Raw genomic sequence first — 13,732 nt, 5'->3', positions numbered from 1 at the left:
GCGCCGCATGTCCTGCAGCATCATGCGTCTTTTTTCTGGGGTGTTAAGACCCTTGACGTTAAACGTCGTCACCTTCAGTACGTCCATGCTCGTGCAATGGGGGGGGGGGGGGCTGGGCGAATGCGCCCTGGTGGAGGAATACACTAGTAGTCTAGATTAGGGGGGGGGGTAGGGCGGGAAAGAGGGATCAGAAAGGTAGAAGGAGAAGAGGGAGAGGGTAGAGAAAGGTGGAAGAAAAGGAGCTCAAAGGGAAGGTCCCAGATGGGGCCTCAAAGGAGCTTTTACTAAAGTAGCCGAATACAGCTATAAGCGCTCTCTGGGTTATCCCCAGGAAACAAGCGCAGCCCTAGGTGGGGGAGATGTACTAAACAGGGACAGTAAACGAGCCCCCGACCCTCCCCCCCATCTGCGCCAACACCTGTTTAACATAAGATTACAATAAATGAACCGGCATGCTATAATATAAACAATAATGCTAACAGAACCAGCAGCGAAAATTACAGTTTAAGTACATTTAACTAGAAAAGGCAGGTTAGTGCGGAAAGTGCAAACAAGAAACCCGTGGTCATGGACCACCCTGGACTATGGATATCGTCCTCCTGACTTTGGGGGTCCATCTAACCTCCGAGTCCATCTCCCGTCCCCTGTCTAACAGAAAGAGCATCTCCCCTCAGGCATCCTCCGAACAGTAGCGGGCACCTCGGGGGCCCCCGGTCCACATGACTCAGTCCCCTAGGCAACGGTTGCGACCACCACCATCCCAGGTCGTGTACCCCAGAGGGGGGGCGGCCTCCTCCGTGTAATGCGGGGTCCCCTCAGTATTTCCCTCCCGATCCCCCCCCCCTGCCCCGCGGCACCCCCCGCCAGCCCCATGTCCACTACCGCGTAAGGGGCAATGCCAGAACCGGGTCCCCGGCTCTCATCTCCTCCCCACTCGGCTCCCTTCTTCCCGTGCGGGGGAGCCACCTTAGCAGCCTGCACAGCGCCTGTCGGGCCTCAACCCTGTCCGGATCCGGATCGTCCGGAGAAACATTCAGCACACAGGTCCACTCTCTGTCAGTAGGGGGGTCGTTCAGTCAAGCGCTCCCAGGGTCCGGTCCATCCAAAAGGGGGAAGGGGGGAATGCCAGGCACTCCAACAAAAGCAAAGACCCGCTAGCGGGGCGGCTACGAGCAAGGCAGTCAGGGGGGGGGGGTGCCTCCGGGCGTCGCAAGGGAGTCAATAACAGGAGGGGTGATTTAAAATTATCGAGGGGGGTGTCACGGAGCCGGATGCTGAATCGGCAGGGGTGGGAGTTTCTGGCATGCGGCCTACGGCCTACTCACGTGCCGCACCCTCCCGGGCCGAGCGGCGACGCCGTCTCCCTCTCTGCTGGCGTGGATTCCAGGGCCCTCCGTAAGCTGGTGCGCCCGATCGGCCTGTCGGGCGAGGGAAAAATTGGAGCCAGTCCGGGACCTGGATAGGCTCGGATCCCAGGAAGCGAAAGAGGTCCGGGAGGTCTGTTGTGCTCCGGAGGGTGAAGGCTCCGGCGTCCCTCCGGAAGGTGACCGTCAGTGGATATCCCCAGCGGTACGTGTGTCCCGACTGTTTGGCGAGTTCCAAGAGAGGGCGCAGCAGCGCCCTCCGGCGGAGGGTCGCCCTGGAAAGGTCGGGCAGGATACGGACCTGTGCCCCGTCCACCTCGATATCCCCCAGGTCCCAGGCTCTGCGGAGGATGTCTTCCTTTTGGTTGTAGCGGTGGAGGCGGCATACGATGTCCCGTGGTCTGTCCTGATCCGTCGGTTTAGGCCCGAGCGCTCTATGCGCTCTATCCAGGATAATCACTGCTCCCGGGTCTTCCAGGACGTCTCGGAAGATCCCGGATATTTTAGCGCCGACATCTTCTGCCTCTGCGGGCTCAGGCAGCCCGCGGATCCGCAGATTGCTGCGGCGGCTTCTGTCCTCCACCTCTTCCAGGTGGAGCTGCAGGGTGATGGCCGCCTCCCGGTGCTGATCCCGGGACTGCTCCAGCGATGCCACACGCTCCGCCAGGGATGAGACAGACTCCTCGCCCGAGGTCACCCGGTCGGTAAGGGTGGAGACCTCCCCTCTCACCTCCTGGATGTCTCTTCTATGGGTCTCCTCGAGTTTTAGAATTAGGGTCTCGATGTCACTTCTTGTCGGTAAGGCCTGAAGCAGGGCCTTAATGGCCGGGTCCATGTTAGTCAGCTCCGGGGCCTGTAGTCCCGACATCTCTCCCTGAGGGGGGACCTCCGCAGGTGTCTGGCTGAAAGTAAACCAGTCTTCTGATCCGCCGGGGCCTGATAACTGCGAGCGCGGGTCCTCTTCTCCACCACGTGGAGGGTCTCGTGTCTCCGGTAGGACCGGATCTGGGGAGACGTCCCGCAGGGCTTTGAAATACTTCGAAATTTCGCCGGTATTCTTCCCCGACGGGGTGCCCTTCGATGCTGCTCTGGTCCCGTACCTTTTATTAGGGTTCATGCCGGTTTCAAGGCGATTTTTGGCACTAAACTGGGGGATCAGGCCGGGAGCTCAGATGTTGTACAGCTTCACTCAGCCATGTCCAGGCCACGCCCCCATAGTGAATGTTTTGAGAGCCATGAGCGCTGATTTTAGTGTGTTCCATTGGTACTTCCGGGTACTATTTTTTCTTGCAGCTCTGGACTCTCCCACAAACACCCTCCAAGGAGAGATTAGTAACCCCCTGAAGTTTTAATGATTCTTATAGTCTAGTGCCAGTGTATTTTGTTGTCTTTCAGCTTGAAAACAAATTTCATTGTCTATTTTGCTTTGGGCCCCCAAATTCCTTCAAACGGCCCTGCATCAAGGAACAGACAAAGTCCTAAACCTTCATGTTATAATTCTGCATTCAGGAGAATTGGACACTGGCAAACAAAAAACTGTACGCTGGCCAAGGGTAAAAGCACTCCTGCTACCAGCATGCCTCCATTTTTTGCTAGTGTGTTAGGAGTATGGGTGTCTTTTTTCTTTTCAGTTACTTTAAAGACTAACCTATGATTTTTCTAGCAACTCGTATTCTTCAACCAAGACTCCTCTTTCACCTTAATGCATAGAATGCATTAAGGTGAAAAAACATTTACCTTTACAACCCCTTTAATGTCACGAAAATTCTCGTACGACAGAAAAAAAAAATCGGAAGTGATGTCATGTGTTGTAATGTATATGTATTGTATTTTTGGACGACAACTATACTGACTAAACAAAAATCGTACAATTTTGTACCATATGAGGAAAATTTTCATGCTTGTCCAATCCAAAAATATCGGATGAACTGTCCTGATCGGCTCTCGAAAATAGTGTACACGCCATCCGAAAATCGTACGATTCTTCCTCGGACGGCAATTTTCATCCGATCTTCGGATTGTGTGTACGGGCCATAAGGGCTTTCAATCCAGGTGTTTTTTTTTATAAGGGCAAATTCTCTCTTTTTTTTAAGTTGGGCCTGGACCAACACTTGGCCTTTAGTACCATCAAGGTTCAGGTCTTTCTATTCTGTTTGAGTGACCATTGGCTTTCCACTCTCTAAGTAGGAACTTGCAGGGTGTCTCATATTTGATCTCACCAGTTCAATAATTTTTTACTTTGAATCCCATTCCTTTTGGGACTTCAGAAGTCCCCATCTAAACTTGTCAGAGACCTTTCTCTCTCTGCTCTGACCCACAAGGTTGTGGTCATCAACTCCGCTAGATGTGTGTCTGAACTAGCTACAAGTAGCGCCTATTGAGGAAGCCCAGTCAGAGGGCGCAATGCTTCTAGGAGGGGGGAGCCACGCCCGTGATGTCTTGCCGATGTACGAGTGAAGTGGTGAGCTGGCTGATGGATATATTTTAAAGCGCATTGTACATTTTTTTTCCGGTAAGTGTTTTATATCAGTGGGGGATATTAAAACTTTTTTTAAATGGAGAGCACTGGGTTGTTGCCCTTTTGTCCAATATAATATATGTTGGATGTCATACGAGTTGGTTTGGAATCGGAAGGAGCTTCCATCCAGAGTCTGAGGGGAGTGAGTGAAGGTCTGCCGGTTTTGGGATCAATACCAGTTGGAGGACACAGATGAGCATGTTTTAAACTTGCTGGAGGTGAGCAAGTTTTTTACCTGGTGGTGGATGAGCACAAGTTGTGAAGAAGTGAAAAGAGTTGGTCACTTATATTGAAAATGTATCACTACCCCCGTAGGAGCTGCTGGTTAGATTTCAGGCCTGCACGTTACCTCAGCATTTGTTGTCTAGGGGAAGAAAGTCAGTACAGATCACTGGGGAAAACCCCTAAACTCCAAAGTCATTCACCACTCCACTTAAGTGGGTATTGCTCACTTGGCCTAGTAGCCGGAATGATGCACGAACCAGTTTAATAACCGTCTCTGCTACAGACTGATTGAGAACAAAATTAACAGTCTTCTGCCACAGGATGTGACCCCAAACTTCCAGCCTTACAGTTAAAGAGCCTTTAAGCCGACCCTGCGAACTGTAGGACAACTTGAGTTGTGGATCCCTCCTTAATAAGGTCACCAGGCCTATCCCGAGACATAAGCCTTCCGCTTTGTCTCCTCCAGGGCAGGTCCTACCCCAGTTTCCTTCATTAAGTTCAGCTTCCTTCACTCAGATGGACAGCTTGGGATCCCTCTCGATTCGTAGGCCCCAGTCAACATAACTGGGCCTACTAGTAGAGATGCAGTCTCGGACTAACGTGGTCCCGGGCTGGAAATCGCACAACACACACCTCATGCCAGGAGGGCCACGAGGCGAAGGACCTCAAAATATGACGTCTGCCCCTTAAGTATCCCTCCCTGGCATGCACAGCGGGGCACCACTCCCACTGGGCTGTTCCAGAGGAGAGACACTCAATAGTCAATGGCTTGCCCATGTTCCAACACTGACCTGTGGGGGTATCGCCCCCCACAGGCAACAGTGGGAAAATGCTATCGGCACAGCCAGGACAAAGGCTAATTTAGAATAAATCATACAGTCTGAGCCACATTATCGGCTCAGACACCCTCTAAATTTAGCATAGCGCCCAGTCATTTGGGAGCAGGGCGCTACACAAATTTATTTAGGGTGCAGGACTGATTTTATTTTATTATAAACTCAAATTTTTGCATTTATTCTTGCATGGATTGAATATTTTGTATGGACTATATTTGATATATAATTTTTTGTACACACAATTTGTTAGTTTATCACAAGAGACTGTGTTGCGCTCCACTTAATTTGATTATATAATTTGTGGTAGAAGGTGTGGTGGAATCACCTTAAAGTGTTATAGGTAGCAACACAGTTTATTTTGCATTTACCGTATATATAATTTGGCTGCACTGATTGAGAGAGAATTTTTCTTCTAGTGTATGACCAGCTTTAGACTGACTCAGATGCTTGAGATTCTGATAATGTGGACGATTCTGCTTGGGTTAACATTTTGTATCTCAATCACTGTGTGAAATAAAGCAATTGACAGTCGTATAATAAGGTTATTTGCTGTCTATGAAAATGCTTTGCATAATTTCAATAGACTTCTTGCAGTCATATGCCTGCATTGCATTGTAAAACATGTTTTTTATTTAGGAAACAAATCCTGCATATTGAAGTTATAAAGAGGATGTGAGCTGAAAAAAAAAATATTAAAAGCCAGCAGCTACAAATACTGCAGCTGCTGACTTTTAATATCAGCACACTTACCTGTCCCGGACTCCAGCGCCGTCCGCAGCGGAGGAGGAGCGATCGCTCGTCACTCTGCTGCCCCCCCGCCATCCTCGGTGAGGGAACCAGGAAGTGAAGGGCTCCGGCTTCACTGCCCGGTTCCTTACAGCGCGAGTCGCGCTGCGCCTGCTGATTGGCTCCCGCTGTGTTCTGGGAGCCAAGTGTTCCCAGAACACAACGGGGGGGGGGGGGGGGGTGACGTCCTGCCCGCAGTCTACCCGCAGACTGTGTCTGTAACATACAGGCTCAAATGGGATTTACACTAGACTTTAAGGCCCCATGTATACGGAAAGGCTGCTAAACGAACGTTCAGAGGCAGTTGGCCGCTTTTTTCAACTGCCCCTGAACTCCTTCAATGTTATCCTATGTGACCATGTACACAGTCTCGTTTATTGCTGTTTTTAGGCTGTTGCATTTAACAGCATTTCTTTGAAAGCAAAAAAAATGGGTTCAGATGCCGAAGATTTCCACGTTTCAGCTGCCAAGCGCGACTAAACGCGGTAACCCGTGTTTAGCAGTGTTTCGTTTATAGACGTTTTTCGTTATTGGCCATTAACCACTTAAGGACCGGACCAATATGCTGCTAAATGACCCAATTACAATTCAGGACTGCGTCGCTTTAACAGACAATTGCACGGTCGTGCGACGAGGCTCCCAAACAAAATTTGCGTCCTTTTCTTCCCACAAATAGAGCTTTCTTTTGATGGTATTTGATCGCCTCTGCGATTTTTATTTTTTGCGCTATATACAAAAATAGAGCGACATTTTTGAAAAAAAAAAATCAAATAAACTAAATTTTAGTCAAACATTTAGGCCAAAATGTATTCAGTGGCAATAGGGAGTGAAAGGGTTAACTAGGGCAGTGATCAAGGGGTTAAAACGTTATTAGGGGGGGGTACGGGGGCTACCCTGGACCTAACACTAACTGCCTGTCACACTGACACTAAATGCAGTGATCAGTACATATATGATCACTGCCTTCAGTGACACTGTGACAGGGGGGGGGGGGTGGGGGGTTGATCACAAGGGGTTAAATGTGCCTGCGTGTACTGGTGTGTCAGTGTAGTGTTGTGCAGACTCACTGTGTGATGTGATCTCTCCTCAGCGGCGGTTGAAAATACCGCCGAGAGGAGAGATCACATCACTTCCCTCTTCCTGTGTTTACACAGGCAGAGGAAGTGGCACACGGGGGAGCGGGTGGATTGGCTGAAAGCGATCCGGAGGGGGCGGACAAAAACAAACAGCCGCCCCCTCATCCCGGATCGCTCGGACAGCCACGGGAACCGCCGCATGTACCGGGGGGGTGCCCGATCGGACCCCCGACCCACGTCTAGGCAGGGACGTACAGGTACGCCAATGTGCCTGTACGTGCCATTCTGCCGACGTAAATGTACATGCGGCGGTCCGGAAGTGGTTAAATAAACGTGGCATGTAAACGTGGAAGCCTAACATGCCAACTGAGCTTGCCAGCCTATATAAAGAGATGCAATTCTATGAACTGCTTTGCTGCTGCACTCTGCATTCTTTAGCATGCTGTCGTGCTGAAGCTACATTAATAAATGTCCTAGGGCATGGCAGTTGTGAATGTGATAACTGCCTTTTCAGATACAGGAACCAATCAGCATAGTTCCCAATCCTGGGATCTCTGACAGCCAATCATTATCTGGCTTCAGCTGGCTATACAATATTAGATTTTTGAACAAATGTTTTCCTACAAAAGTCCTGACGGCTCACAAATGTCATTCGAAACAAGTTCAAAATGTTGTTTGCTTTTAAGATTTGATCTTGATGAATGGAATTGCCAAACAAAAACCACATGCACTGTATGAAATGTGATTGTTCAAGAAAAAATCTTGCTTCTTTGAAATTTCCCATCTCTGCAGTTGAAAACGTGCCTCGATTTGACCCCACTAAGGCCGCGTACACACGGTCGGACAAAACCGATGAGAATGGACCGAGGTTCAGTTTCATCGGTCCAAACCGACCGTGTGTATAGCCCATCGGTCTGTTGTCCTTCGGTCGAAAATTTTAAAACATGCTTTAAAATCGAACCGAAGGCCCGCTGCCCGATCGGTCCAAACCGATGGTTAGTACAGAAAGCATCGGTTCAAAACCGCGCATGCTCAGAATCAAGTCGACGCATGCTTGGAAGCATTAAACTTTGTTTTATTCAGCACGTCGTGTGTTTGACGTCACCGCGTTCTGACCCGATCGGTTTTTGGAATGATGGTGTGTACGCACATCAGACCATCAGGCCACTTCAGCGGTGAGCCAATGGAAATGGCCCGTCGGACCATTCTCATCGGTTTGGAACGACTGTGTGTACGCGGCCTAACAGTACATGTAAAAAAAAAAATCAAACAAAAATCTTCTAATAGTATGCATAGCTTTTGTTTCCAAACAAGCCAATGCTGGTTAAATCCCCAGTAATTGTGCCCTATAGCATGTTGCAGCTGTGATGTGTAGATTGTTATAAAAAAATAAACATATACTTTTATAAAATATTATTTTTTTACATTCTTATGTGTAATTTGCATTTTTTTCACATGTTGTCCGTTTGTTAGTGTATATTCTAAAATCTAAGGAGATTATTTATTAAAATAGTATACCAAATTAAATAATTGCATTTCATTAAAACGGTGTAAAAAATATTTAAAATATAAAATATTTGAGATGACTATAAACAGTCATTCCTTTTCCATTTCTTTTCTGATTGCAGAGTAAGTCTGTGGTTGTCAGTTGTGCATTCTGGGGATTATTTGTGTACCGGGTAGATTGCATAGATGAGACTAGTCATTTGAAGGTTATTTTTCCTTGATGGCTATTGGCACAACAGGGTCAAAGCACTACTAGTCCGCTAGCACTACTAGTCCGATCCATGTATCAGTGAGATGTACAACATATTATTTTGTTTTTTTTGTCCTGATGATGTACAAGTGTATACATACTGTGTGTGTGTGTGTATATATAGATATATATCTATATATATATCTATATATATATATATATATATATATATATATATATATATATATATATATATATATATATATATATATATATATATATATATATATACATATTATATAGAAACATCAGGTATTATTGACAATGAGAGGAAGACAGTCTGGTTGTACTTGTTAAAAAATCGAAAGCAGCCATTGCTAAACATTAAGGGCCAGATTCACGAATATTTGCGGCGGCGTAACGTATCCCCTTTACGTTACACCGCCGCAAGTTTTCAGCGCAAGTGCCTGATTCACCAAGCACTTGCGTAACGTAATGTAACGTAAAGCCGTCCGGCGCAAGCCTGCCTAATTCAAATGGGGCGTGTACCATTTAAATTAGGTGCGTTCTTGCGCCGAACATTCTGCGCATGCTCCATGTGAAAATTTCCCAACGTGCTTTGTGCGAAATTACGGCGGCCCGGCGTATTTTTTGAATGGCGATGTGCGTTACGTCGTTTTGTATTCCCGGACGTCTTACACGGAAAAAAAAAATTGAAATTCGACGCGGGAACGACAGCCATACTTTAACATGGCTGTTCTAAAGATAAGCCATGAAAAAGCAGGCCTAACTTTGCGACGGGAAAAACCGACTAGCGACGATGTAAGAGATTGCGACGAACGCACGTATGTTCGTGGATCGCCGTAATCAGCTAATTTGCATACCCGACGCTGGAAAACGACGCAAACTCCACCCAGCGGCCGCCGGAAAATTACACCTAGGACCTGAAGGCGTATGAAGCCGTATGCCTGTCGGATCTTAGCCAAAAGCTGTTGTATCTTTTTTATGAATTACAAATAAAGATACGACGCAGCAAATTTGAAAATACGCCGGAGTATCCGTAGATACTCTGGCGTATTTCCTCTGTGAATCTGGCCCTATGTGCACATTATCAGATGTCAACTCCAAGGCCATGTCTGCCAAACATATTCCATTTACAATTAAAGCAAGAAGATCTACTAATTAAATTAATATATATATATATATATATATATATATATATATATATATATATATATATATATATATATATATATATATATAGATATATATAATTAAAAAATCTCATGCATGCAAAGTACCTCCATCAGTTGTTTTGATGTTAATCAGGCTGATATCCTCTTAAAATTACCATGCTAGTTTTAACACCCACAGATTTGCTGTAGCCACAGACAAACATGCAGGTCCTGATTTTTTAATGATTTATATGTTGATTTTTTAATATGTTTTTTTTTTTCTTTTTCTATATTAACAGAACTGTTGTTTTTAAATGTTTGTTAAATTATTTATACTTTTTACTTGAGGTGTGCGCCATAAAAGTCCCAAGGGCATTTTTGGTTTTTGTTGTGTGCATACTTATTGGGAACTGAGTATCGCCTCTAGCCATCCTGGGCTAGCTCGACTTTGTCTGCAATGCATGTCCTGAAGCTTTCACACTCTTAAATTCCACAGGCCAGCTGCATAAATATGAGACATGAATCTCCAGATATTACCAAACAGTTATTTATTAGGATGGAAGGTGGACCTGCCAGTAAAATGTTGCCTGTGCACCAGGCAATGGGGTCCTAGTAACACAGTTGTGTGGCTTTTAATAAAGAATTGTGTTGCTTCTGAAATAATATTCAATAATGTCCCCAACTGCCTTCTAAAGATCATTCAAGAAATCTATCACATTTTATTGTAGGTTAACATGCGTGGCTTTTACAGTAGCCACATATTCTGTGCAAGAAAATTTTAAATGATTTTTCTTCCTTTTTCATGGGGGACACAAAGTATTTAACCTTCAGGTTAAACTGCTGCCAACAGGAGGAGGCCTATGGTGGATTCATCACTGTTAGAACTCGTGGAGTAGATGACCGTATCGTTAAATTTGGTGTAAAGCCTCCCATCTCGTGGCCATCCATCTGTTGAGTTCCTCAGGTGTCAGTGCCTGGACGTGGGGGAGTGATCCCTACAGCCCGAGGTCATTCCAGAACCTGGAGCTCAGGTGGGGGATGCTAGATGTGGACCTCCTGATCTCCAGATTCAACAGACTTTCTTTCTATTAAATGTCCTCATCTGCTTTGCAAAATGCAGATGGAGAGCATTTTGGTGATCCTCATTGCTGTAGACTGGCCTAGGCAGATGTGGTACACTGATCTAGTAGGACTTCTGGCAAATGCCATTCCTACAATGCTAAAAGGAAATCTATATCTTACAAGGTCTATCATTGGAATTGGAAGGCTTACTTCACTTGGTGTAAGTCTCGGGGCTTCCACTCCAGGAGTTTCTCTGCTGGATGAATCCTCTCCTTCCTGCAGCTGGGCTGAGAGGAGCCGGACTGCAGGAGTTGGGAGTAGGCAGGCCTCCCCCAGAGGCAATCTGCCACCTTTCTCCATGCCCCGGGTGGCAATGGTGGGTGTGTGAGGGGGTCCTCCCACACAGCCCGCCCTACCTGCTCCACTTTGAAGCCCAACGGGGCAGAGGGACTCCCTATAAGGGAGTGAGAGGATCTAGCCCGCTCAACCAGCACCGTTAGTCATTCGCCTCTCTTTTTTAGAGACCGCGTGGTCAAAGTGCGTGCATGTTAACCCAATTTCGAGTGCAAGTAAGTGTGGTGGTTTTTGTGGGAGGGGGGTGGGCGTACTAAGCGCAGGCTTACCTTGCATAGCACACCCACCGGGAGCCGGGCTGAGACCACCAAACTCAATTCAGATGTAGCTGAGACCAGGATCTGAACCCCTAGCTGCAGAGGTGAATGGCTTGTCAGCGCAGTGCCAATCACGTTGAGCCACCGCAGCTCCCTTTCAGCCTCATCTGATACCAGCTTTGGGCATAAGGTCCTTCAGTTGGCTCTTTGAGTCCCTGCTTTTCTTGGGCCTGGTAACATGTGTTTGTCATGTTGTCCACCCCTCAGTTGGACTGCTTTTTAAAACCCAATGATTTAACAATGTCCTGGGTCCCTCAATGGATCAGAATGAGCTTTTGTTGAAGTATTTTTAGGAACACCAATCCCACCTCTCTATATTTATGTTTACGATTATTCCCTTGGTACTGCTTTGTTACAAACCTGAGGTATGCTGGTAGTGGCAGGGTTATGCTTGGCGTGCATACAGTTCTTGTTTTGTTGCCAGTGTCGAATCCTTCTGTAGCGGACAGCATAACCCGAAGGTGAAGCACTTCCTGTTTGCCTCAATGGACTTTAAAAAAAGGATTTTATAGTGAGCAAAAATAATCTGCTGCAAAAGAAACCTTCAAACTATACGCATGACCAGTTACTGTCGGTTTAATTACTTATAGTTTGCATCTTCTCAGTGCGTTCTTTCTCCAGCAAGCTAATGTGCTCTGTGGCTTCACAGTCATACCACTACATATGGAGGCAATAATCCCAGTCACAAGGCCTTAATCATGCAATGAACTTTAGAACAGATGGTGCACCATCTTGTCATCTTGACGCTGTCCCTGATGCCTTACAGAGGTAGAAACCGAAAACTGATGAAAATATCCTTGTCTTCAAAGTGCACCTGTCACTTTGCAGCAAACTATGGGCCAGATTCAGGTACAAATCCGTTACGCTGCGGCGGCGTAACGTATCCCATTTACGTTACACCGCCGCAGGTTTTCAGCGTAAGTGCCTGATTCACAAAGCTCTTACCTGTAAACTTGCGGCGGTGTAACGTAAATCCGCTCGGTGCAAGCCCGCCTAATTCAAATGGGGCGGGTACCATTTAAATTAGGCGCGTTCCCGCGTCAAACGTACTGCGCATGCTCCGTCCATCAAATTACCCGACGTGCATTGCGCTAAATGACGTCGCAAGGACGTCATTGGTTTCGACGTTAACGTAAATGGCATCCAGCGCCATTCACGGACTACTTACGCAAACGACGTGAATTTTAAAATTTCGGCGCGGGAACGGCGGCCATACTTAACATGGGTTACAACACCTAGAGGGCAGCCTTAGTTTTACGCGGCATATCTCGATGGAAACTACGTAAATTTAGAGCGACGGGTAAAGCGTACGTTCGTGAATCGCCGTAACTAGTCATCTGTTTTATGTTAGTTACTTGACCCGACGTAAATGAAATTTTTTTTAACGGCGCATGCGCCGTCCGTGGGGGTATCCCAGTGCGCATGCTCCAAATTAACCCGCAGCATGTCAATGCTTTAGACGTGAACGTAATTTACGCAAAGCCCTATTCGCGATCGTTTTACGCAAACGACGTACACGACGGAAAATTCTACGCTGGCCCGATGTCCATACTTAACATTGCGTACGCCTCATAGAGCAGGGGTAACGTTACGACGAAAAAAGCCTTACGTAAACGACGTAAAAAATAGCGCCGGGCGGACATACTTTTGTGGATTGGCGTATCTAGCTAATTTGCATACTCGACGCGGAAATCAACAGAAGCGCCACCTAGCGGCCAGCGTAAATATGCACCTTAGATCCGACGGCGTACTAAGACATACGTCAGTCGGATCTAGCCCAGCTTCAGGCGTATCTTGTTTTGTGGATACAAAACAAAGTTACGTGGCGTATCTTCTTTGTGGATACGCCACGTAAGTTAAGGACGCCAGCGTAACTTCTTTGTGGATCTGGCCCCATGTGTTTTTGTTGCTGTTTCTCTTCCCACTGGAATTTTTTTCTAGCGCTTCTTGTCAGTTGAACAGGAAGTGAGGGGAAAATTCTTCAGAATAACCCTTTCTAATACTATATAAAGAAATAAAAATATAGTTTTGGCTACACTTATGGTTCAAACCCATCCGAAAGACTGTTCATTAGGCCCAGAGGACTGAGTTGTAACAGCCATACAGATATATACTGTATTTATTGGCGTATAACACTCACTTTTTTACCCTGCAAATCGGTTGTAATGTTATATGCCGATACTGCAATTTGGGCTGAATCGGAAAGAACAGGGAGGGGGATGGGATAAGCGACTTCAGATTACATACAGTGAGAATCTCCTGTTTACTCAGCGGCCTCTGTAATAGGAAGTCCCATCTCCTGGGCCGGCATTGGACCAGTGTT

At 46.7% G+C, this 13,732-nt stretch overlaps 1 protein-coding gene across 1 annotated transcript in view; it reads left to right on the top strand.

Moving 5' to 3' along the window:
- Positions 1-13,732, top strand: part of EVC (EvC ciliary complex subunit 1) — a 196,685-nt gene that overhangs the window by 142,974 nt on the left and 39,979 nt on the right. The window lies entirely within an intron of this gene.

The sequence above is a fragment of the Rana temporaria genome, chromosome 1 (assembly GCF_905171775.1).
Source record: "Rana temporaria chromosome 1, aRanTem1.1, whole genome shotgun sequence".
NCBI lineage: Eukaryota > Metazoa > Chordata > Amphibia > Anura > Ranidae > Rana > Rana temporaria.
This window is presented reverse-complemented; position numbering and strand designations above follow the sequence as displayed.